We start from the raw sequence: 25,014 nt of genomic DNA, 5'->3' as shown, positions 1-25,014 counted from the left end.
CATCCTCTGCTCCGGTCCCTGCCTTGTGCATGGGCTTTCAGCATCCCTCAACTTTGCCTCTATGGATGAAGCCCCAGACTTGTCCCACTGTCACCACGTCCATGTCGGTGCATTTAATGTCCTGAAATAGAGTTTTTTCATGGGGGGGGGGGGGGGGTTCTAATTGCTGCTGCTATAGAAGCTGGGCTGGGCTTGGGGCAGGACCCCAACTGCTGGCACCTGGAGGGTGCTGCTGTGGCTTTATTAGGGCACTGGGGTGGACTAGGGGCTGCTGTAGTGCTATGGGGACTCCAAGAGTGTGTGTCCTTGTAGGGGTTCCTCTGTGCCATCACCAGTCCCCTAAACTTGGGACATCAAGTGGTGAGTGTGGTTTATGTGGGGCTTTTCTCACTGTCTGGGGTGGGTCCAAAGGCTTTGGAGAGCCCTTTAGTGCTGTTAAATCCTCCGTGGGGAGCAAGCTGGTGCAGAGCATCCCCAAAACATGGCTGCTGCCAGGCATGGGGGTTGGATCCCAATGCTCCTTGGTGGAATGTGGGAGCCGGAACCCATATCCGGATCTATGGAATAGGGGTCCTTATGAAGGAGATACCTGCTGGGCTGAGAGGATCAGGGTGGGTCCTTGGATGCTGCCTCACGCTAGCCCTGCAGGGATGCCCTGCAACATGCTCAGTGCTGCCTTTGAGGAAGGAGCAGGTATAAAAGGAGGAAAGGATCCCATCAATTATAAAGTTTATGGTCCAGCTTCCTAATTGCTCTCTCCTAGTCACATAATCCGTTTGCAATGCTAGGTAAATGGCTGGAAGAGCTCAGCCAAGTGGACAAACATCCCAGCCACCGTTCCCTTCTGATTTACTAGCTACAAAGACCTGATCCTGCAGCGTGGAATGACTGGAGCTTTAATTAGTCTTCATTGTTTTACAACACTTAATTTTCCGGCTGGATTTGCATGTATCTCTCTGCAAGTAAGTGGCCTAAGGATGGGAAGGTGGGAAAATCGCATCAGGCTGGTTCAGGAGGAGGAGTGGGAGCTTGAACCTCCGTGCTGAGCTTGTGCTGGACTTTGCTGAGCATCTCTTGGATGCTCTGCCTAGTGGGGAGAGGGAGGAAATCAAAGCAGCTCATTCATCTCCACCTGAGAGGTGCTGGCACCAGCTCTCCAGAAAGCAAGGCTTGGTTTAGTCCCCATCAGGTTGAAAAGCCTCTAATTCCCAGTTTAATTAAACACATTTTGCATTCCACCTGAGCAGGTTCTGTCCTGGCCATCCATGTGTGATATCCAGGAGACGAAACCATCCCAGGGCCTGGAGCAGAGCCTGTCCATGGAGATCTGCTTCTCTGGGTTAAAAATGAAAGGGAGAAGGGATAAAAACTTTCAGAGCCACCTTAAAGAGCTCAAAGGGAGGATTTTTAGGGTATGAGAGGTTGCTTGATGTTGCAAGAAGGTGGTGACCCCATGCCAGGACCTGCTGCAGCTCCTGTACGTGCTTGAACGTACGTGTTCAGGCAGCCTGAGCATGTACCCAAATGGATGTTTTGTCCAGGCAAAGAATCAAACCAAATAAACCCCCCAGGTTTAAGCACTGAGACAGGATGAGAACAGAATTGCCAAGTGCCTTTTGGTGCTTTCTGAGTGAAAACAGCTTTCCAAGGTGTTTGGGTACTGGCCAACCAAGAAGAGCATCCTCTATGAGAGCGTGTCCCCACATCCTTCATCCCTTCATCGAACAGAGCTGGCTGGCTGCGCAGGTGGATGCTGTGTGCCTGCAAGTGGCTCCAGGGCTTTATTCATGGACCAGCTAAAATACTGCTGGCATCCCCACAACAGGAATGTTTTCATGGCTTCATTAGTTACTCTGCTCTCCTTCATATATCTGATTTAAGCATCATCCTTGTTTTGTGGTGCCTCAGTTTCCCTTTTAGTGCCAGGTTTTCTGCCCCACGAAGGTACCCACCGTGGGATCCAGGCTCCCCATAACCACCTCGAGTTAGCAATATGGAGAAAACCCATCGCATTCCATCACCCTGTGAACAGATAAGGCCTGGAACATATTTCTCAGCCTCTTTGTTCCCCCCACCCCTTCCTGCCTGCTCCCAGCTGGGCTGGGAACAGGGCTCTGCCACAGCAATGCCCCACGCTGCTGGTATTTAGGGTGACATTTCCCCCGTAGGGAGAAAATCCTGCCCCGTGCCACATGTTTGCATCCAAAGGGAATGAGCCACAGCAAATCAACAGAGCCCCAGCACCCCTCCATGTCACACAGGTGATTTATTCCGTGGATTTCATGCCGCACAAAGCACCTGGAAAAGAGCTGTGTGGGCTTTCCATATGGGTTGCTATTATTTTCCAGGGTACAGCAAACAGATTGTTGGAAGGACTCCCTGTTCTGTGGCTTGTGCTGCTTTAGGTTTTCATTATTTTGTGAAGCAGAGCAGCAGTCAGCGCTGTCTCCTCGCTGCTGAGCCTTGTTTAGAGATTGCTCCTGGTGCAACTCGAAGCAGGAAAAGGCTTAGAGGTTTTAATTAAAAGCTGCAATCTGCTCTTGCCTCCGAATGCAAAGCCTCACCTACGGGATGGGAGGAAAAAGAGGAAGAAGAATAACAACAACAATCCATCTTTACTCCATGAGGAGCGACTGAGATTAAACCATGGGGCTGCTCCTCTTGGCAAACCACATGGGGACCTCGGCAGCAGGCGGAGATGCTTTTGGAATGCCCACGGCTCTGCTGAGACAGGCACATCCCTGATAGATTTATGCTGATTTAGGGACCCCTTTCTTGAACGTGACCCCATTGCTGAGCCTCCAGCAGCTGTACTGGGCCTGATCCTGCCTTTCCCGGAGGCCGTTTGCATCTCCCAGGATCAGGAAGCACAGATGTTTCCCTGGCCCCGCCGGCTGTTCAGCAGCATCCATGCATGGCTAAAGAGGTCAGCTCCCTTTTAAGCATGTCACCGAGCATTTCTGTCTCCCCTGGGATGCAGGGTACCAAGAGGAGGCTGTGAGGATGGGAGGGAGCCTTCACTGTGGTGGCTGAAGATGCTGGAGGACATGGGAGGTCCCTAGGGGGATGTAGTGTTGGGAATGCTGGGATGAAGGGATGCTCCAACTCAGGCAGTTTGTTTGCAGTGTAAATGGGCTGGTTCCAGGGGAGGGAGTTGATGGGTCTCCTATCTTTGGTGCTGGGGAGCATGTCTAGCTCTGCCTGTCATCCCTCCATCTGCAGTGTCTGGCTCGTCAGGGTGGTGGGCCCTCAGCTTTCCTCAGGAAGCCAAAGCCTTGGGAATCTGTACTTTCCCCCCTCTCTTTGTTGATAATGGAGGAAATGCTCCAGCCCCTTCTTGTCCATTGCAATTCCTTTGCCATACTTTGCTGCCCTTCTTAAAGGGTTACCAGTGTCCCCAGAGTGGCCTTATGTCCCCTGGGGGATGCTGGGCAAAGGCACCCTGCTTGCCTAGTGAAATAATAAATGTCACTGTTCCTGGGAATAAAAGAAGGAGAAAGGCAGTGAAGGGGGGAAAAAAGTCCTTATAAGCTATAATAAAAGGAAGATGCTAATAAAGATAGTGTTCATTTGTTGGGCTGCGGGGCTGCATTTATATTGTCTCTGTCTGGCAGCTCTCTGCCTCTGAATTCAGAGCCATGTCCTGGGTATGATGTGCTATAAGAGAAGGGCTGGTGGCTGGGACAACACCCCCCCCCCCCCCCCCAGCCTCCTTCTTGGGGTAGACTTGTGGCTAAGGAGGGGGCTTATAGCCCCTTGTACGCTCTTGGGCTCATCTTGCTGTGGTCAGAGATGTGTTTGGCTTCTGTTATTATAGGGTTGATTCTGAGTCTTCAGGGTGATCATGGGTTGTGTCTGGGGGCTTTTCCTGAGTCAAGGGCTCAGGGGGGGTGTGAAATAGGGTGAGGCTGTGACTGCAGTGGTGAGATACAGCTTTTATATTAAATCTCCAGCCCCCTTCCACCTCATTGTCCTTCCGGTCTTTCCAGAGGGATTACATGGGGAAGGATGGAGAGGTGCGGGGAAGGGGGGCCCTGGGCTGATCCCTACGTCCTTCTCACCCAGCCTTCATCCACCCACCCATCATCCCACCCAGCCTGCATCCCTGGACACGAGACCCCTAAAGCTGCTCAAGGCCCCTGGGTCTGGCTCATTGGGGTCCAGCTGCCTTGGGGTGGGATTTTCAAGTTCTCCCCATCCCTTCTGCACATGATTTCTAACAGCAAAGCAGCTTTCCTGGGGATCTGAGCCCCTCCTTGCCCAGTGTCCCAAATCTGGCAGCCAGCTGGGCCAGGGGTGCAAGTCAGGGCAGATCTGGGGGGAGATGGAGCATGGTGCTTGCTGTCAGCTCTATTTGGACCCCAAGGCTGAGGAAGGCGGGGTGGAAAAGGGTGGCTGTGGGGTTTGCAGAGAGATTGGCAGCTCTCCTCCCAGAGCCTCTGCTCCCCATCCCTCCCCTAGCACATTGACATTCCAATCGTGCCTCTCTGATGCTGGCTCTTTGTTGCTTCGTCAAATGACTAATTGTCAGTGGTTTTAATAAGGCAGCACCATGGGGAGGTGCAGGAGATTTCCCCCCCACCCTTTCACCCTCTCTCACAGTTATTATTACCAAAAAGAGGGGGTGGGGAAGGGGAAACAAGCACCAGAGACAGTAAATCTCTTCCTCCTTCCCGCACAGCAGCTGCCGCGATGCTCTACTGCAGTGGCCAAGACACCTCATCCTCCTCCGGGAGCTTACTTGGAGCTGTGCAATCGCTTGGGTAAACAGGGAGATCCCTGCTACATTTGCTTCTTGTTTGTTCCCTTCTTCCGTCAGCTGGCTCTAAATAGCTGGGGAAGGGGCAGACTGGCCTTTCCCTGTTAACTTCAAAGCTCCCATGTTAATTTAAAGCCGGGCTGAAGTCCTGAAGGTGCTCTCCTCAAGGCTGGTGGGGCAATTGGGTTTGTGGCTTGCTGGATCCCCTCTGGACCTGTTGTTTGTGGGTGATGTGATGGAGGTGTAGTGATCGTGAAATGACAGTGTTTAGTTCTTGGAGAGGTAAAGGAGGTGGTCAGCAGAACTACTACCTGGGACTCTTAGAGGGCAGACTTTGGCCTGTTTAAGAGTTAGGGAAGTCTGGTTGACTTGGGAGGCAGCCCTGAAGGGCAAAGGAGTCCACGTGCAGAAAGACACGGGGAAGAAGACAGTCCTGGCTGGACTTTGGCTGGAACTCCGGGGGGAAAAAGAGAGTTCCTGACCTTTGGAAGATGAGACAGGCAGCTCAGGAGGATTACAGGGGTGTTAGGAACCTATGGAAGGAGAAAATGAGAAGGGCCAAAACCCAACTAGAACTTCATTTGGTTACTGCCGTAAAAGACAACAGAAAATGTTTCTATAAATATGTTAGCAACAAAAGGAAGGCTAAGGAGAATCTCCATCCTTTATTAGATACAGGGGGAAACATAATGGCAAACGATGAAGAGAAGGCTGAGGTACTTAATGGCTTCTTTGCCTCAGCCTTTAGTAGCAATATCAGTTGTTCCTTGGGAGCCCAGCTCCCTGAAAGGGTTTCAAGCACTGGAACAGACTGCCCAGGGAAGTGGTGGAGTCACCGTCGCAGCAGGGATCTGAAAGACGTGTAGATGTGGTGTACATGGGCATGGCAGTGTCAGGTTAACGGTTGGACTTTGTGATCTTTTCCATGTCTTTTCCAGCCTAAATGATTCCATGATCCCCATCTATCTCCAGGGTGTGCTGGGTGGGATGAGAATTAATCCGATATATTTGAAAGGCTCTGTAGTAACCTGGGAATGGGGGAGCCTTGGCTCAGGCACCAGCTCTTGACTCTGTTCCAGGTGATGAGCAACAAGCAGAATCTGGTCCCTGGATTCAAGCTCTGGGGCCTGTGGATCAGGCAATGGCAAGTTGGAAATGCTAAAGTAGCCTCAGCCCCAGGCAGAATTTTTCCTTTGGGATCTGTGGTGAAGTATTTACCCAAAATGTTGCCTTTGAGGATGCTCGTTCCCATGCGTTATACCTGCCTGGGTGGCACAAGGCATCTCCTGCTGAGAAGCTCTGGACCACTTTCCATCCCACCCTCTTCGGTTTGGTGGGTGAACTGCAAAGCCCATCAGCTTTATTAGGCAAATTCTCTCGTCCCTGTTCTCCCACCCCAGCAGCAGGGGATGCTGTGAGCTCCCTGGTATTGCTGATGGAGGTCAAAGAGCAAACGTGGGTGAGCATCTTCCGCTACGATGCTTTGGCTTCTCCCTTCGCCAGCCTTGGACCTGGGGTTGGTGTGAACGACACGGGGATGGATTTTCAGGCACAGCATGGAAGAAAAAACCCTTCTCCTTGTATTTATCTCAGCACCTCTCTCGCTATGAACTGCTGCCAGCCTGATGCCAGCTGGACCGTTTATGATGGCAATAAAAGCCAAACGGTGATATAAAACTGCACCTGTCATAATTGGGCTTGATTTAACCGCGGATGGAGGCAGCCGATGGTGATGCTAGTTCGATATGTTGTGTGAGGGTGCCTTGGCCACAGGGTAGCAGCGTGGCCATTTTCCCCACCACTGTGCTGAACGCTCAAGCATCTGTTTTGCAGGGGAATAAAATCACTTCGATTCTCCCCGAAAGCAGGACGCTCATGGTTTAAAGTAATGGGAGAAAAGGATGGCTGCTGGTTTAATGTGATGTTGTCAGGCTTATTTTTCTTTCGTTTCTTTTTCTTCCTGAACTCCATGTGAGACTGGGTGGTGCTAATAGATGGAGACAACTCTTTAACTCCTGCTGCTCCAAAAACTCCCTGCTGTGTTTTCTCCTTTCCTGGAAAGGCAGCATGCCAATGGCCAAAAGATCCTTTGCTCCCTGGTTTCCACAGGCCTTGGCTCATCCTGCTGGAGACCAGACAGGAGCAAATGTCCATTGTACAAAAACAGTAGTGTTTACACCCAGAAAGCAGCTTGTGCATGGCCCCTGTGCTGTACCAGACTGGGGAGGATGCATTTACCTCTTGTTTCCCCTGTTCATAAGAACTGTAAGAGCATCTCAGTGCAGGATTTGGGGTAGTGAGTTGCAAAACGGGGTTGCAGACCCCTCTGAGAGTGATGAGGCTTTGAAGTGGTTCTAATACATCAGGTGTTTTCTGCTGCTCTCTGATTGCTTTTCTCCCAGCTAATTCTTCCATTATCCTTTCTTAATGTAAAAATAAGGCTTGTGCTTGCAGGGCATGCAAAGGATGCTCCAGCAGCTCCCAAGCTTTTGGGTACTTCAGGAGTCTGATCCACATCATGAATCAAGCAGGGGAAAAAGGAGCTCCCAGCATCCCTGGGTTTGGGGTCATGGTAGCACTGTTCAAAGCAGGATCTTATTTTCAGGCTCATAAAGGTGATGCTTCAGCTCAGCCTTCGTTTAAAGAGTGGATGCTGTGTGCACGTTTTGTTCCCCAGGTCCTGATGATGCCATAGGATACCCAGGCCTGGTGTTATTTGGTTTTCTCTCTCAATCTAAGGAGTGTCAATGGGAAGGGAGCTACCAGGGGCAGGAGGGCTCGCTGACAGCTGTGGAACACAAAACAGAGGTGGCAGCATCTCATTGGAAATCCCATGAGCTCCATCCAAGGAAAACACAAAGCACCACGCATGGGTACCATGTACACCCCTCATCTATGACTGCAGAGTCCTGGGGCTCTGGTCAAGTTTGGCCATCTGAAGGCAAATGTTCACTGTTGAAAGCAGTCTTGCTCTTTTCCCTTAGGACTTCCAGTTTGTTATCCCAGTGGATATTTCTGCATGATGCCCTGTCTTGGTTTCTGTTCTCCTGGCTGTCCTTGCTGACAGGCTTTGAAAGCATCATGGCCTAATGCTCAGTACAGTCTCTCCATCCCCTTTGGAGGTGGTTTTCGGAATGACTGGAATGATGCATATAATCACCACTAATGAAAGCAAACAGTGTAACGTCTGCCCAGGTGGGGCTGCTCATCCCTATCTGCATTTGGATTTTCGAGGACAGGTTGAGCCCATGGAGACAGGTTCATGCATCATTGATGGGGAGGTAATGGAAGAACAGGTGTAAGCAGCTGGTTATCTCTGTAACCCATTAATACGTGTCCTAGGGCAAAATAGCTCCAGGGATGCATGGGAAGTGCCTGTTCTCTCCTTTCTGACCTGGAGATGAGGAGTGCGAGGTTTAAAAGAGGAGTGAGGGAGGAAAAACCCTTGGGTCCTAAAGCTGCCTGTGCTTGTTCTCAGGCGGGGTGCCCATCACTTAAACAGGAGCAGCCAGTTAGAAACGCACTGAGCCCTGAGAACACCTGCAGAGGGGTTGGAGCAGCATATTTAAGACCTAATGTGCAACAGCATTAACGATGCAGGGAAGAGGATGCTGCAAAAAGCCTATAACGGCTCAAACCCAGGCTAATGGGGCGTGCAGGAGCAAGCTTGTCATAAAGAAACCCCAAAAGCTTGCCATCAAAAATCAAATGGAGTTGACATCTTCTGGAAGGGAGAGGGAAAGGGGAGGTTTACTTGGAGACAAAGGACCTTTCCCTCTAATTACAGGAACAGCAGGGGCGGCAGGGAGGGTGAGAGCTTCATGTAAAGTGCCAGGTGTTTTGGTGTGCATCTGAGTTGCCTCCGAGGTGTTCCAGGAGGATCCCCCCAAGTCACATCAGCTTCGGAGGGTTTGTTTTGAAATCATAACCATGAAAAAACCTCCTTTTTGTGTGTGTCTTTGAGACTAAAAGCTTTAAAAGCCAGGGCCTGAGCTGCCTCCCCAGGACAGAAGCATCCCTTCCTCTCCTGCAAGGCTCCACTTGCAGCTTTGCTGGGCAACGCTTTCCCCCATGAGCTCAGCCCAGAGGCTCCAACCCACCAGATGCATGGGTTTTGTGCTCTGCTGTAACAGTGGATTTATGGGCTGTCTCCTCCACCTAGGGAGTCCCACAAGTTTGGCTTGGGGGCCAAGGACCTTTACAGCGGACATCATAGTGAAGAATCAGCCTGTGACCTCTTGCTGCCTCTTCTTGTATGAGTGTGGCTGAGGAAAACCTTACTTTTTCTAGGAGTTAAGGGAAAACAAGAATTGGAATATTTGAAGAAAAAATGATGTTAAAAACCAAGGATGCTCAGGGGCTGGAGCACCTCCCATATGGAGCCAGGCTGAGAACAGTGGGGCTGTTCAGCCTAGAGAAGAGAGACTGCGTGGAGACCTTAGAGCAGCTTCCAGTGTCTGAAGGGGGCTACAAGGATGCTGGTGGGGGACTCTCCATCAGGGACTGTAGCGATAGGACATGGGTTAGCCATAGGACATGTAGCGATAGGTGATGGGTTCAAACTGAAACAGGGGAAGTTCAGGTTGGATCTAAGGCAGAAGCTCTTCCCTGTGAGGATGCTGAGTCGCTGGCACAGGGTGCCCAGAGAAGCTGTGGCTTCCCCATCCCTGGCAGTGCTCAAGGCCAGGTTGGACACAGGGGCTTGGAGCAAGCTGCTCCAGTGGAAGGGGTCCCTGCCTGTGGCAGCGGGTTGGAACTGAATGATTTTAAGGTCCATTCCAAAGCAAACCAGGCTGGGATTGTACGGTTCTAAGAGTGCAAGCACCTGGGATGAACCCTGCCTCCACTTTGGGTGCATCACCTGTAAGCATCACCTATTGCCCTAGGACCCAACACATGCTTAATCACTAAGGAGCGTCTGAAGCCAGAGCTGCTTCTCTAGGATGCTCCTGGCATTGGCAACTGTTAATTGAGTGCCAGGATAGCTCCCCGCGGTCTGGCTTGGGCTCTGAGCAATATGTAACTGACAGCTGGCAAAAGCACCGTTTCATCCAGCAACGGGGCGAATCCAGCAAATAATTGTCCAAAGATTATCGCGGCGTAATGGTGCAACAACAGCAGCCGCCGCACATCATTAGAGCTTACCAGGGAGCACGGGAAGAGATTCAACAGAACTAAAGCAAACAAATGCCGAGCAAAACACACAGCAGATGCAGCGTATTAGTTGTGCACGGATTGACTTAAGAGCTGCGTGTCAACAGCAGCGAAGCCAGGCAGGGGTTGGCAGGACCCTGAGGCTGGTTGCATCCCTCAAGCATGGCTCCATCCTTGTGGGTTCCTTGAAGGGGCTGATGGGTGCTCAGGAGCGATTGGCGTCTCCTATATTCTTTCTATGGGACTTTGGAAAGAGGTATCTGGGGTTTTTCCCCACCTCCCTGCCTGCCAGGTGGGTGCAATAACCCATGGTGCCTTTGGCTTGTCGTCCAGCTGGTAACTTCAGTACTCAAGGCCACGTTGGACAGTCTTGGGCTACATGGTTTAGTGTGAGGTGTCCCTGCCCATTGCAGGGGGTTGGAACCGGATGATCTTAAGGTCCTTTCCAACCCAAACCAGTCAGTAACTTTATGAACCCTTTTTGCCCTGGCTCTTTTTCAGCCCTCAAAGCTCCCCTGCTGTGCTGATACTGGCCCTGCTCCTCTGGGTTTGTTATATTTAATTCCATGTGTGTGTGATGGGGTGCTGGCATCACCACTGTTTGCTCTGCTCCTTTATGCAGCCACTTTGGGCTCAGAGACCTGCAAATATTTGGGCTGCTCCATCAATTGGAACATAGGAATTAGCAATTTTCAATTACCTGTATATGGGAGAATCAGGATGATTGGAGCCTGTAGCAGCATCTCATTGCTTCTTGCAGCCAGCTCCATGGGTCAGTCTGAGGTGATGCCCTGGTGCAGGAGCACATCCCAGTTTCTCACTGGGAATGCTGCAGTCTATCCAAATCTGCAGTGAACCTCTCCATAGGAGAGGAATCGATGCTAATAGCATTTTGCTCCTTTCTTAGTATGAAAAGAAGTATTAAGGCATTGGTGGAGGTTGGTTGGTACTTCCAGGTTAGGCTGCCCCAGTTAAGAACTGCAAGTGAGCAGGATGAAGATTGTCTGGACTGTTAAACCTTACCTAACCAGTAGGAACTGGCTTGGACAGTGGTTTTGGGGTGGTTTCTGGGAGAAATGGTAAACTCTGGCTTTTTTGGAAGTGGCAGCAACTTTCTGTCCTAAAGCTTAGTCCTTGGGGTGAATGGACCAGGGGAAAGCAAAGCAATGGGGGATGTAATTTTTTGCCTTTGCACATTTGTATTTTACTCTTTAGCCTGGTGCTATGTGAGTGCAGACCTCTGAGCAGCTGGAGAAAAGGTTTTCTGGATGATGGAGATATTCTTGCTTTGACCATCCGCTGCAGGCCGGTTTATATCCTTTATGCTGCTTCCCCATCCGCAGCACCCAAGCCCCCTCTAGTCCCAGATGAGAACGATGATGGTCCATTCCCAAGCTGCAATATTACCACTTCCTTTTGCAGACAAGACAAACCCTCTTCCTCCTTTCTCCAGACCATGACAAACCAAGTGGTGGAGCTTTCTGTGTCTGGCACATGCTTATATATCACTTAACGTGAGCAGAGTGTAACTCCTACCCATGAGCCATACGTGCCGCAGCAGCTGGGGGGTGTTTGCAGCCGGCACTGGAGAAACACGCATAGGACATCATCAACTTCGAGCATGTTATTCCACCTATGCCTTTTTTATTTGTCACTATGGTAACTACAAAGTAAAGATCAAAGCAGCGTGCCAACAGCAGGAAAAGGTATTATTTCCCCAGCCTCCTGCCTTTCAGGAATAACTTACGCCTGGTTTTATTTCCTTCCCATTCAGAAAAACCCCTTGCTGCTGGCCAGTGCTGCTACAAGGGGTTGTGCCTTGATTTCGGCAAGGGATAAATCCTTGTCTCCAACTCTTGTAGAATCACACCTCAAGAGTTTGGGGATCAAATAAGTTGAATTTCCTTTGGTTTTGAGGCAAGTGCGATGTGCAGCTTAATGGCTGGGTATTGCGGCACAGGGTGAAGAGGGCTCATAGAGAAGGCCCTGTGTTTTAATAGTGGTGATGGTTTGAGGGGGTTCTGGGGCTGGAGGAGAGAATCTGCAGCTCCCAGAGACTTGTGGAGTGGGAAAAAGCTTCTCAGGAGGAAACACTTGGTTTCTTTTCTTGCATTGATGGAAAACACTGATTTAACTAAAGGAAAAAGAAACTGAGGGGGAATTACATGGTTGACAAGGTGGCCGGGCTGTGGGGAGCCGAGATGCCCCAGGGACTGCTCTGAGACCTTGATGGTCCCCAGTGGGCTCCCATGGCTTTGCTGCATGGGGGATGCCTGGCTCTCAGTGCATGTAGTGGGACCAGAGCCGCTCCTTGGGGCAGAGAGCAAGGATAACAAGTGTCTCATTGAAAACAAGAGGCACTTGGCTGCGTGGTGGGCTGGCATCTCCTCCTGGCTTCATGGGGCAGCTTGCCTTGGGTGGGGAGAGGAGCTGGCAAGGCACTGAGGGAGGTTATAGGATCCCAAAACGCTCCATCCATGTCTGCTGGCTGGGCTTGTTGAGGAGGATGCTGCTGCCTGACCTGCCTGCTGGCCGCCAGACCTTTACATGGGTGTTTTGTGTTGCACGTGGAACACATCAGCCTGGTGGAGCTGAAACAGTGGAGGGGAGAAGGAGGAGGAGGAGAAGTATGATGCTGGCTGCCCTGCCTGGTGCAGAGAACAGGAGGTTCAGGTCAGAAGAGAGAACTCCACAACAGCTGATGTTGCTCCTGGCTATGGCCCGTGGCTCTGTTTGGGATGGGTTTGAGGTCCCCACCCATGCCCTGTGGCTCTGCGTTTGGGATGGGTTTAGGGTCCCCATTCATGTCCTGTGGCTGTGGAGCTTGGGATGGGTTTGGGGTCTGATCCGTGCCCTGTGGCTCTGTGTTTGGGAGGGGTTTGGGGTCCCCATCCAGGCCCCGTGGCTCCAGGCATAATGTTTAAATGTGCATAAAAAGCCAGAAACCACACAGCTGTTGAACTCTGCTTAATTTGTGCTTGCTTCTCCTTAGTTATCATGGAAACAGGGTGCAAGCACTGAACATTTGAGTAAGGGCACTGCTCTAGGCATGTAGCTGCAGCTCCAGGGCACTCAGTACCCAGCAATTGCCCTACTCTGATTACCCTTGGAATTCTCCTAATGATTAATAATTGCACTCTTCCCTGATAGGCGTAGAAATAGAAAGGCAGGGGAAGAAAGGAAGAGGATGCTCATCAATGTGCTGCCATCATCCATCCTTCCCTGCCACCTGAAGCTGAATTTCTTGCCAGGCACATGGCATTTCCAGCCCTACTTTGTTGAAGCTGCTATGGAAGTACAGTCCCAAACGCTGTATTTTTAGTGATACCAAATTGTAGCCAATATGCACAGGCAAACTTTAACTCTGATTTAAAACAGAGGAGGAAGTGGGGTTTAAAATACACAAGCACCATCAAAAGTACCAAATGTGAGGCTTCTGTGTTGCGTGTTTGCAATGTAAGTGGCACTCTCTTCCTCGATGGGCTATAAAACAGCTTTTAAGTTGGAATAGGTGTGCATTTGCTGTTCCTGCAGATGGAACAAGATGCACAGTTGCAGCAGTGAGCAGCACAGACAATCAGGAGGGAGGCACTTAGAAAATCAGCGGAAGGTTTTCAGCTGTCACGAGAGTTTCAGGAGGGAATCTGAGGACAGCCAGGGGCCATCTGGTTTTAAGAAGGAATTTAATCCAGTTAGGAGTGGGATTACGTGATGTAGTTGCTTGCAGGTGCTGGGGCATGGTGGCTTCAGCCTCGACATGAGCCAGCTTCAGTGTGAGCCTGGAAAGCCAGCCGTATCCTGGGCTGCATCAAAAGGAGCGTGAGCAGCAGGTCGAAGGAGGTGATCCTGCCCCTCTGCTCTGCTCTTGTGAGACCTCATTTGCAGCACTGTGTGCGGCTCTGGTGCCCTCAACATAAGAAGGACATGGAGCCACAAGGATGCTCAGGGGCTGGCGCATGTCCCATATGGAGCCAGGCTGAGAACACTGGGGCTGTTCAGCCTGGGGAAGAGAAACTGCATGGAGACCTCAGAGCAGCTTCCAGTGTCTGAAGGGGGCTACAAGGATGCTGGAGAGGGACTCTTCATCAGGGACTGTAACAATAGGCCAGGGAGTGATGGGTTTAAACTGAAACAGGGGAAGTCCAGGTTAGATATAAGGAAGAAGAACAACATACTCATCTCCCCAGAGGATTATAAATGCATATAAATATTATATAAAGTTATATAATTTCATAGATAAGTTTATATACATTTCTAGCCCAAGAGGGACGTAAGTATTTATACCACAAGCCATGAGATGCTGCTGCTCCCCCTAGCCCTCTGCACTTCCCTGCTCCAAGCAGGGCTGTGTCCATGTATCTTCCTCAGCAGGCATATGGTGGGACCACACCACCAACTTTTCCCAAATTTTTCATGAACTTGATCCAAATTTTCCATGAGTTTTCATTTTCTTGCAGAAGGAAACCCCACTGTGTGCATGCCTGCAGGCACCTCATCCAGGGATGTACGCATGGCTGGGATCAAAATGAGCTAGTACAAGCCGATACGTTACTTCTGCATACCCACCAGCAGTCCAGGACCTTCTCTCCTTAGTCTGCATGGATAAAGGATGCAGGTGGATCCCTGCAGGTGATTCCCATGGGCAGGCCGGGTGGCAGGACCAGGGGGAACATGGGACCAGGAAGTATTTGGCATCGTTGAGAGTGCAGCGACATCAAACTGAGGCTTGCAAATTGCTGACAACGTGGGCTTTGTCTGCGGTGGATCCGTGCTGCTTGCAGCCCTTGATCTCTGCTGCCACCAACACAAGCTCTTCAAACATTTATAAGTCTCCTTTTGAACGATGCAGTGTTATTACCCTGCTCAAAGCTTCTGGTGCTAGATGTGGAAACACCAAGGGGTGTTGGAGCTTTGAGGAAGGTTTCTGAGCTACTCCAAGCATCATTGATCGAGGCTGATGTATTCCAGTGTCCCAGGGCCTCGGGAGAGGGCTCAGGCATGAAGAGGAGTGGGCTGGAAGTGGGTGTTTTGTCATGGGTGGCTGCGAGCAGCTCCTGGGAGCTCCTTCCCAAGGCTGGGTTCACCTTGGAATGGTTTTGGTGCCCTGGAGCCATCTCCACTGCTTGTTATTCTGGGGAGCGGAAAGGTCTCCCCCGCCGGTGCTCTTTGTAGACTCCCCCCTGAGAACAACTCCAGATTAACCTGACAGAGGCTTGGGTGTGTGTCAGAGCTGGCAATGGAGGACTCCAGTATCAGGAGGGGTTTGCCTTGCAAGGCGGCTGTAGCATCCCCACAAAACACATTTTGGGTATAAGCTGAATGCAGGGCTGGAGGAGCCATGTGCTCAGTTGTGGTGGTGGGGAGATCCTCCCTGTAGAGGGTTGATTTGGAGGCCATCGGTTTGGGCAAAGGAGATGCTGACCTTCCTGGCTGTGCAGAATCAGGCCTGATGGAGCAGTGCTGCATGACAGGGCCTTGGGTGACGTGGCCTGTTGTGAGGTGTCCCTGCCCATGGCAGGGGGGTTGGAACTGGATGATCTTAAGGTCCTTCCCAACCCAAACCATTCTATGGTACCCGGGCAGCTGAAGCTGGGAGCGACACCCACACGGGATGCTGCAGCACCAACACCATGCAAATGCAGGGACATTGCTGAAATCCTGCTGCGGGTGTATTTTGACTCCAGCAAAGCTGGCCAAAGAAGTGGTTGTGTCCTGCCACCCTTTGGAATGAAAGAAAACACAAACCCCTTGTTTCTTTGAAGTCGTTTCGGAAACACGATGCGCAGATGCCGAGGTGGGTTGGTCCCACCCAGCCCCAAGCATCCTTCAGTAGCGGTTGAGATGCATCAAAACTCAGCAACTGCATAAAAGCTGGAGATTTTAATAAAACTTATTCATTGGTGCTTGTTCTCCTGGCTGCCTTCTGTCTTTTTCCACTCTGGATTTTGGCAGGCTCTATGGCCAGCTCTGTATTCATTAGGAGGAAGGCCCGGCTGGCACTTGCCCAAGTGCAACTCTCTGGGGTGCCCAAGTCTCTTGGGCAGCTCTCGAAAATATTCCACGCCAAATAGCAAAAATCTGCTGTAAAAATGCTCAGGTAGTTCTTCTGTCCTGGATGGAGCGATGCAGCCTTCCACAGCAGCTTCCAGTATCTGAAGGGGGCTACAAGGATGCTGGAGAAGGACTCCTCTTCAGGGACTGGAGCAATAGGACAAGGGGTGATGGGTTCAAACTGAAACAGGGGAGATTTAGGTTGGAGATAAGGCAGAAGCTCTTCCCTGTGAGGGTGCTGAGGCGCTGGCACAGGGTGCCCAGAGAAGCTGTGGCTGCCCCATCCCTGGCAGTGTTCAAGGCCGGGTTGGACACAGGGGCTTGGAGCAAGCTGCTCCAGTGGAAGGGGTCCCTGCCCGTGGCAGGGGTTGGAGCTGGGTGAGCTTTGAGGTCCTTTCCAACCCAAAGCATTCTACGATCCTATGTGCAGCTGCCTGTCTTTGGCCAGACCATGGGGACAGCTGCTGAGTGCCCTCCCCCTTCAATGGGGACACCTCTCAGATGTTTCTGCAAGGTAAATGGAAGGTGAGCACCAGAGACCACCAAAAGCATGTCCATGAGCTTTTGATGGTACAGGAGGTTATTCTGCACCATGGATTGGAGCCTGGCTGCTGTACCCTGACAGCAGTGACAGCACTGCATTGGTCCCAGGCTTTGCAGAGGCAAGCTCGCATCTCTGTGGGAGGGAATAAATGGGGATGGCTGTCTGAAGCATGGACCACAGATGCTCCAGCCCCTGCCCTGCTCCTTGCATGCTCTGGCAAAGAAGGACTATGGGCAGGGTGAGAGAGGGGTCCCATGGGGATGCTGTGGACAGCCTGTGCCTGCCCACATTGCTCCAGCCCATGTCTCCCTCACTGCCCGCCTCCACCAGCGTCCTGCTGTTCACATTAATGCACTGCTCGAAATGCAAGCTGTGATGGAGGAGATATATTTAGACTAAATCCCTTGCAGGTGACTCCTGTGGAGGGAAAACAGGGTTTGATTTTTTGCTGCGATGGTTTAGCCTTGGGGTCTCCTTCAGAAGCTCTGCTCTTAGTGCCAGCAGCACCAGCAAAGCCCCCAAGGTAGTGAGCTCTTTCGGGGACCACCCCCGCCATCAAAACTCACATCTCATGTGCAGATCAGAAACCCTGCAGCACACATCCAAACCCTCCCCACACTGTCTATCCATCACTCCCGACGGGTGTTATTGCAGGATATCTCTCAATAACTCGTCCTTTGCAGACCCCTTGATCTCAGTGATGTTGCGTGGCAGTGTCTGGTTGTGCTCCACGCAAGGCAGCCTGGGCTCGCTTTTTATCCCTGAAGGCTTGTGCTAGGGGAAAAGGGATTTTTTCCCCCTCGAGATACATGTGTGTGCTCAAACCCTCTAGCAAATGCAACATGACTTGAGGAGGTTTTTGCTTGAGCTGATGCCAAAAGATGCATGCTTGTACGTTGCAAACCCGGCTCATGGAAGGATGATGGCTCCCAGCAGGCCATGGTCCCTAATCCCTGCTCTCTATCCATCCTTCTCTTCCTGGGGTTCATATCTCTCCATCTGTTTAAGCAAGAGAGTGTTTTCTCCTTTGTGAATGTTGCCTCTTACCCATGCACTGACCACGTCTCTGATGCTGCTACAACCTTTCCTCACCCTCCCATCATCCACGGCTCTTGCCGGGCTCTGTGGGGAGGCTGGGCTGGATCCAGCCCTGCACACAACAAGCTTCTTACCCTCAGCTTCAGGCAGGCCTGAGCCACAGCTTGAGTGGTTTGGGAGCTTGCCAGGATTTCCACCCCTGGATAGCACAGAAGTGGTGCCTGCAAAGGCTGAAGGCATCTCACAGGTCTGCTGATCCTCATGAACGTGATGGACAGGATGCACCGGCAAGAAAACGGGGTAAGCCATGACAGCAAATAGGAGGTTCATCTTCATGTAAGTTTTCACCTTTTGCAAGGAAATCACCTTCCATTTCTCCTCTTTCCTATGGCCTAGAGATAAAGCAGCAGTGTCTGGGAAGCTGCCCATCGATGGCATTATGGATGCTGAGCATAGCTGGTGCTGTGTAGGCACACATGGGCAAAGCAGCAGCATTTGACTGTGGTTTTGGGAGGTGTTGGAGTTCCAGTGGTGCTGTGAGCTGAGCTACCTGTGGGTCAGGACTGAGCTCTGCCTTGGCACTGTGAGGCTGCAAAAAGGTGAGGAAGAGTTTATTGTGTCTCTGGTCCATCTGTGATAGGAGGTGTGTTTTATGTCTGCAAAACAAAGCCAAAATGGGAGATCAGGATTTATTTGGGAAATAAATTCTCTCCAGATAATCATTCTTATTTTTTCCCCCTTTCCCTTCCTACAGTCTATTTATCTAATCCATTTATATCTATTCATCTGTCTCCTGTTTATCTGGAATATCTTTCAATATAAATCTATGCCTGTTCCTTTCTGCATTATCTCTCTGGCCCGTATGTATCACCGTCAAATCTCTCCCTTTCTCTCTTCTTACAAGAAGACTCAGTTTTTGAGCTGTTTCTCTCTGTCATTCTACCTTTTGCATGCCGCAGCATTTCCTAACCACGACCACCACTCCTCTGGAGCAGAGCAGTTTAAGGAAATGTGTCATAAGTGAGGAATCTGACCAGTTATGTACGCTACGCATCTGGGGATGTGATGTGGAGCTGAGGCACACCCTTGTGATGGACCACGATGCAGGACCACCGGTGACAAGGAGGTGTGTGAAGCCCGAGGGAGATGGCCCTGCGTCTCCATGGTCCTGGGGAAAGAATAAGCCCTCCTCTCCAAGCTGCCACAGGGCTTGCAAGCATCAAGTTGGGTTGCTTTCAAACCATGTCCCTCCTCCACCTCCCGCTCCAGCCAGCGTGACTCAGAGGCATCTTGGCATTCCTGGCAGGTACGGCGTCTCACCAGCTCTCAGCAGCACCGACCAGGTCAAATGCTCATTTAGAGATGAGCAGCTCGGTGCTGTTTGTGCTGCGGGGATGGGTGGGCAGGCAGTTAAATGCATTTTCCCATGCCACATCCCGTGGTGCTCCTGATTAATTTTATTCTCAGTGATTTTGTGCTGAGGTCTGGTACCCATCGTCCTGCTGATGTTTAACCTTCTTGATGCCAGCGTGGTCAGCCCAGAGCAGGGCATTGTCTCTTCTGCTAGCCCAGCTTGGTGCTCCTTCCTCTTCCAAAGGGTGAATCAACTCATTCCAAGCCCCACGTGCCTTCATTGACACAGACACTCCACCTTTGCAGGTGACGCTGCCTAAACCCTGTTCTCCTTTCCTCATGACAAGAGGGCTCAAGTGACCCCAGCAAGAGGCAAAAAAGTCGCAAGTATTGTCCAAATGCACTAATACGTTTGCTTTAATACGCTAATATCTAGTTATTGTATTAAATTAGCCACAAGTAGCCATCAAGAAGAGCAGACACCCCTTTCTCCTGTAGTAAGTACAGTGATGGAGTGCCTCTTGGGTATGTCGCCAGTAGCGTGTTACTGCCTGAGAGAGAAGGTCAGTGTTTCCTGCATACAACCAAATGCACCCTTAGTCTGCATGCATGACCCTGACCTTGTCAGGCTTGAGGAGAGTAAGATGTTGGGCTGTTTCTGGAGAGGAAACCTTGACCATGTAGTTAAATGCATTACCAGATGCTGTTGCCTTTGAATCCCCAGGCAGCACGGGACGCCACATGCTGCCTGTTGTTCTGGTCCCCATGGCTGCCCCTTACTATTGCTTTCCACCTTAGTCCACCTTCTGTCCCAGGCCTATCTTCTTGCCCTGCCTGTCCCTCCCCATGAACACCTTCATCTCCTATATTGCTGTCTCCACCTAATTTTTCAAGGGCACGTACCTCCTGCCTTGCTGCCACCGTGTCTTGCTGCAGGGTCTTCATAGAATCCCAGACTGCTTTGGGTTGGAAGGTACCATCCAGCTCCAGCCCCCTGCCACAAGCAGGAACACCTTCCACTGGAGCAGGTTGCTCCAAGCCCCTTCCAGCCTGGTCTTCACGTTGCACTCTTACTCCCTCCATGGTCCCAATCAGCTCATCCCTAATTCATCCCTCATGCCTCCATGTAACCCTCCCTTTTCCATTTTACAGTTGTCTCCTCTCCATTTCATGCAGAAGAAGCTTGGCCAGGCCCTGCCTACTGGAAGCCCTCCCGAGAAGTGGCCACCAGCCATGGAAATGCTCACATGGGTTGCAGCTTTTGAACACTTGGGTAAAGGCCTTCAAGAAGCATATTGGGTGTGCATATCCCTTTCTTCTTCTTGGCAAAAGCTGCCTCTTCCTATGGCCATTTCTTCCATTGCAGAGCTCCCGCAGGACACCTCTCAGGAAAACAACGTAAAGTTGCTGAAATTATTTCCCAGATGTAAATCATTAGCCTGAATTTCTCATCAAAAAACAATAATAGGGGATTTAGCTTCCTTTTTGTTTTGATGGAAGCCAGGATGCGTAACAGAGCTGGCAACACACATCCACTCCATAATTAGATTGAAAGAAAACCACCCCTCTGAAGACAATGAGATGATGAAAGAGATCAAGGTCCCTGGGAAACCTGAATCCTCCCTTTTTTCTTTCCCATTACTTCTCAGGTTATTTCACTTTGCTATTAAGAAATCTGATTTGCTGATGAGCAGGAAGAGGAAGCTTCCAGGCTCAGAAAATAAAGGAGTTGGGTTGTGTGAGGACAAGCTATTGAAGATTCAGTGGCTGTACAGCCCTGAAGGTAGCGAGTCCTCCATGAATTAACATAGGACCTAGAATGGGGCTGATTAAACCCTTCTTCTGTCACTGGAGATCTCCTGGAGCCCCACTCAATAGCAGCAGGTAAAACCAGTCCATACCCAAGCGCCTTCCATCGAAACCTGCCTGTGTCTCTTTGACCGTGGCCACTGGGTGAGGTCTCAGGGCGAACCTGGATGTCTGGGTGAGTCCTGGTCTTGTGGGGTTTCCTGGGGAGGGCTCATTGTGTCTTTCATGGAAGACACAATTGGTTGGAAGGAAAAGGAGGGTCCCCATAATCAAGGCTACAGCCTGGGAGCAGTCGGCCAAGCTGGTTGCTCCTGCAATGTGCAAGTGTGTGCCTGCAGCTTTGCTTGCAGCAAGAGGAGACCCTCACAGAACGTGTTCCCCTCATGGCATGTCCTTCCCCAGGAGCTTCCCCTGCCATCATACAGCAACTCCCTGCGAGGCTTTTGCTCGTACATAGGGCAGTTGCTTGAAGGAGGAAGCCTCCTCTGAATCTCATGGAGATCCTCTCTGCTTCGGACCTCTGCTTGGAGGTCCTCAGGGTGCAGGAGACCTTTCTATATGAAAATGTCAACTGGAAAGGTTCCCACCATGGGGAAGACACCTTTGTCTTTATTCCTTTAGGTTCCCCCCTCTACTATTGGCACTAGGTTGGTTTGGTGATGACAGATCCCTTCAAGGCTGATGGGCCCACCAATCTGGCACATGGTGATGGCAGATGCCACCTCCTCCCCAAGGAAGTGGTGAAACCTCCTGGCCAGGCCCATGCAGTTGCAGAGCCAATCCCCCTCTGGAGTGAGCACATTCAGGGGGTCTCTTGGGTGACCACAAGAAACCTTTGTTTGCTTCAGTGGTTAAAAGTACTTCATCGATGTCCATCAGAAAAGTTGGGATGATTTTTGGCCAAAGTCCTGCAGCTGGAGGCAAGTGAAAAGGCCACGTCCAGCACTGAAAAATGCCTCTCTTAAACCATGGGAAGTAACCACCAAAATGGATTTGGTGCCTTGTAGGTGTCTACCTATTATTACAGTTTCTTTGTGTGCATTAACTGAGTGTTAGTTGTTTTGTTTGCGGGTAATAAAGGCAGGCTTGGACTCTTGAGGTTGGAGTATCTAGATCTGGATGCACCAAGGATGTGGTAAAGGTTTCATAAGAGGTGGAATATTGGGAGCCAGCTCCCTGGGAGTGTGTGGAAGGAGGGCAGCATCTAACTGCAGTGTGCTCCATCTGCCTCCCTGACACTGGTGATGAAGGCAAACTGAAGCAGCTTGTGCAGAGGCAGAGGCTGGCTGGGTATCAGAGCAGGACCTGGTCTGCTGCCTCCAAATAGACAAGATAAACCAGCACATCTTCTGCCTGCCTTGTCCCTTGCAGGGGTGACCTTAAGCTTGACAGAAGGATGAGGTGTCCTTGTGCCCCTTGCAAAGACATGCTGGAGTGATGTGGTCCCCCACCCCACCATCACTGCAAAGCTGGTCTGGGATGAGTCTTGTCACCACTGTTACATGATGCATTGGGGATGTGTGAGCAGGGGGAAAAGGCAGCCCCATGTCACAGTGGTGACCAGGGAGCTCCAGTGATGTGGTCTTCCCCTGTGACCACCGTCTCATGGTTGTCCTCAAGCATGAGAATTGCTTCAGCTGCTCAAACTGGCCTTTCCTTGTCCCCAAAGGAAGGAACCAGCTGAATGCCACAGCCGTGTTGCAGCCAAAATGAAGCTGCACGTCAGGACCCAGGCTCAATATCGGCTCCAGGGCAGGTAATTCTGCTGTGGACCAATGTCTCCATGGTCTTTCCCTGTTGTGTCAGTCAGGACTGCTATTTCCTTCTTGTGTCCCTTGTCCGAGCTGCTCTGGGAGTGGGACAAACCCAGGTCCCCACCACAGTGCCTGCCTAGCTGAAAAATGAGGAGGTTTTTCCAGTTGCCATGGGAGGTTTTCCTTCTTTTTCCAGCCCAGGCACCTCTTCAAGGACTGTCACTGGCTTGTCCCTCCCGCCCGCCTCGGGGAGGGAGGCTGCAAACTCACATCAAGGGCTTTGGTTCGGCTTTTTAGCGTGAATTATTAATCCATTGCCAGCCTTTCCCTGCCTCATTCTGGAGCACCCGCTGCACAGCAGATTCATTGCAGCAAAGAGGAGCTTGTGCTCACGTTGTCATCTTCACCCCACCAGATTGATTTGTATGCTCCCATGGGAGGGTCATTTCAGCCCTCACTCAAAGTCATATCCAGGGGTCATGTCCTCTGACCAGCTCCTTGCTCTGCTGCTCCTGGAGATGATGTGGATGTGGGACCATGGTAGGGTGGTCTTCCGTCTCCCTTTGCTTTCCCCTCCACATGGAGACTTGTTCTTAGGCTGTTCCCTTCCAAGGGTTTTGATGGATGGAAACCCCTCACATGAGTTTGATGTGGTGGGAGACTGCCTTTGTCTCTGGTTGTATCAATAATTAATATGTTGATCTACAGCGATATTATAAACAGGGTAAATACTTCTTTTTCCTCCCTTTTTTCTCTTCTTTTCTTGGTAAGCAGCAAAAGAAAAAGGGCAGCTTTTAGTGTCACTGCTCAGGGGGAGCTTTTCAGTCTTCCTGTAGGGCTTGTACCCTCCTCCCTGCTGAGATGCCCTCTCCATCCCTCTAGCCCAAACGGGTTGGAAGTGGTTGTCTCCAGCCCTGGGCCCTTGGGTAGGTGACATGGCTCGATGGCTCCACGGAGGGTTAGTGGGTCCTGGCAAGTTTAAAGTTTAGGTTTTCAGAGCTCTTCTTTAATGGGAAACTCACATATTATGGCACGGAGTCCTTTCAAAGCAGCTGAGAGCCCTCCAGTGATCTTCAGCTTGCGTTCTGGGGGCTGCTAGAAGGCCACTATATAGGGACCCTAGCATGGGCACATGTCTCATTGTACATGGCTTCTCCAGCGTCTTCGCATTGACTGTCTTAATTTCTCACTCATTTCTTAGTCCTAATTCTTCTAAAGGCACATATTTGGATTCCGCAATCACAGCACAGCTCAATGTGTCCATCAGGGTTGAGGGGATCTTGGGAAGAGAGGCTGACACATCCTTGGCAGAGAGTTTCCTGCGGTTGAGTCTCCAAACCCTACTTGGGCAGCAAAGGGAGGGCACCTTTCCAGAACCCTTCTGTGCCCAACTTGCTGATGGCTGAGTTAAAGCGTCTTGGCCTCGATGTCCAAATAGGTTTTGAAGGTCATTTCATCAACTGATCGGTGTTTATTCTGGACAGCACCGCTGCTAACATGAGGCCAATTATACCCATGGCATTTGAACTTCCCAAATATGCAGATAGGACTTTCTGCCTCTCGCTTGCTTGCAGAACTCACCTCTGCCTTTCATGATGTTTCTTGGGGTTCCACAAGCCAAATTAAAACACCATCTGCTGTAACTCCAGCACCTCCCAATCCCTCAAATATCTGCTAAATGACTCTTTCAAACACCTTGGGAGCAGAACTAATTCCAAATGGTGTTAGCTGAAATTTGCAGTGTTGCGCTGGTGTAATAAAAACCACTAGCTTTGAGCCCCATTCATCTGATTTTATTGGCTTTAATAGACACCCTGCCTCCATGCCGAGAATATTTCTTCTTCTGAGAACATTGCTAGCTTTTCATTAACAATTTCCAGTGGATAATGCCTCCATTTGGAAAGCTTTATTTAAACCACACAAATCAATCTGCACCTATGATTTTTGGCTTTCTAATTCCTACTCTTTTCAGTTAAATACGCAAGGTTTAACCTAGGCTGCAGGTTGATACCATCTGGAGCTATGAAAGACAATGGTGGGACAAGTGGTTTGGTTGTAACGTCCTGGGAAGAGCTGAGGAATCAGCCTTGTTCTGGTCCTACTTTGGGTGGTTTCCTCTCCCGTCGGCCTTCTCCAACGTGGTAGGACACCAACATGCCTCCCTCCTGCCACCAGGAAAGGGTTTGGTTTCCTTCAAGCTTATTGATAGCCCCATTGATGCTGGAATGCACCTTTTGCCAACTATTTCATCCCTCTATCAGAAACCTGAGCCTGCAAGGGGGCCACTCTGCTTAGAAAACCATGGGCTGCCCATGCTGGGGTTTGAGGTGGTCCCCTCTTTGGGCTGTGCACATTATCCCCCTGCCAGCAGAAGGAGAAGTAGTTCTGTCAGATTGTGGACTAGCATTTTTCACCATTTCCATCTGATTTGGACTCAAAAAGGAGCACAAACATAGAAGCAAATGTGTGCTCCAGGGCATGAGAGCAGTTTGAGAAGCAATCGCTTGCTCTCAGCCCAAGCTTCCCCCCAGGGAGCACCGTGCTCCACATTT

General features: G+C 50.8%; 1 long non-coding RNA gene across 1 annotated transcript; it reads left to right on the top strand.

The window, feature by feature from the left end:
• Positions 1-283: 283 nt before the first annotated feature.
• Positions 284-2,385, top strand: LOC136018983 (uncharacterized). The gene is made up of 3 exons (XR_010614691.1): positions 284-360; positions 789-962; positions 1,945-2,385. It is a non-coding gene; the product is annotated as an uncharacterized LOC136018983 (long non-coding RNA).
• Positions 2,386-25,014: the final 22,629 nt, after the last annotated feature.

The sequence above is a fragment of the Lathamus discolor genome, chromosome 8 (assembly GCF_037157495.1).
Source record: "Lathamus discolor isolate bLatDis1 chromosome 8, bLatDis1.hap1, whole genome shotgun sequence".
Classification (NCBI taxonomy): Eukaryota; Metazoa; Chordata; class Aves; order Psittaciformes; family Psittacidae; genus Lathamus; species Lathamus discolor.
This window is presented reverse-complemented; position numbering and strand designations above follow the sequence as displayed.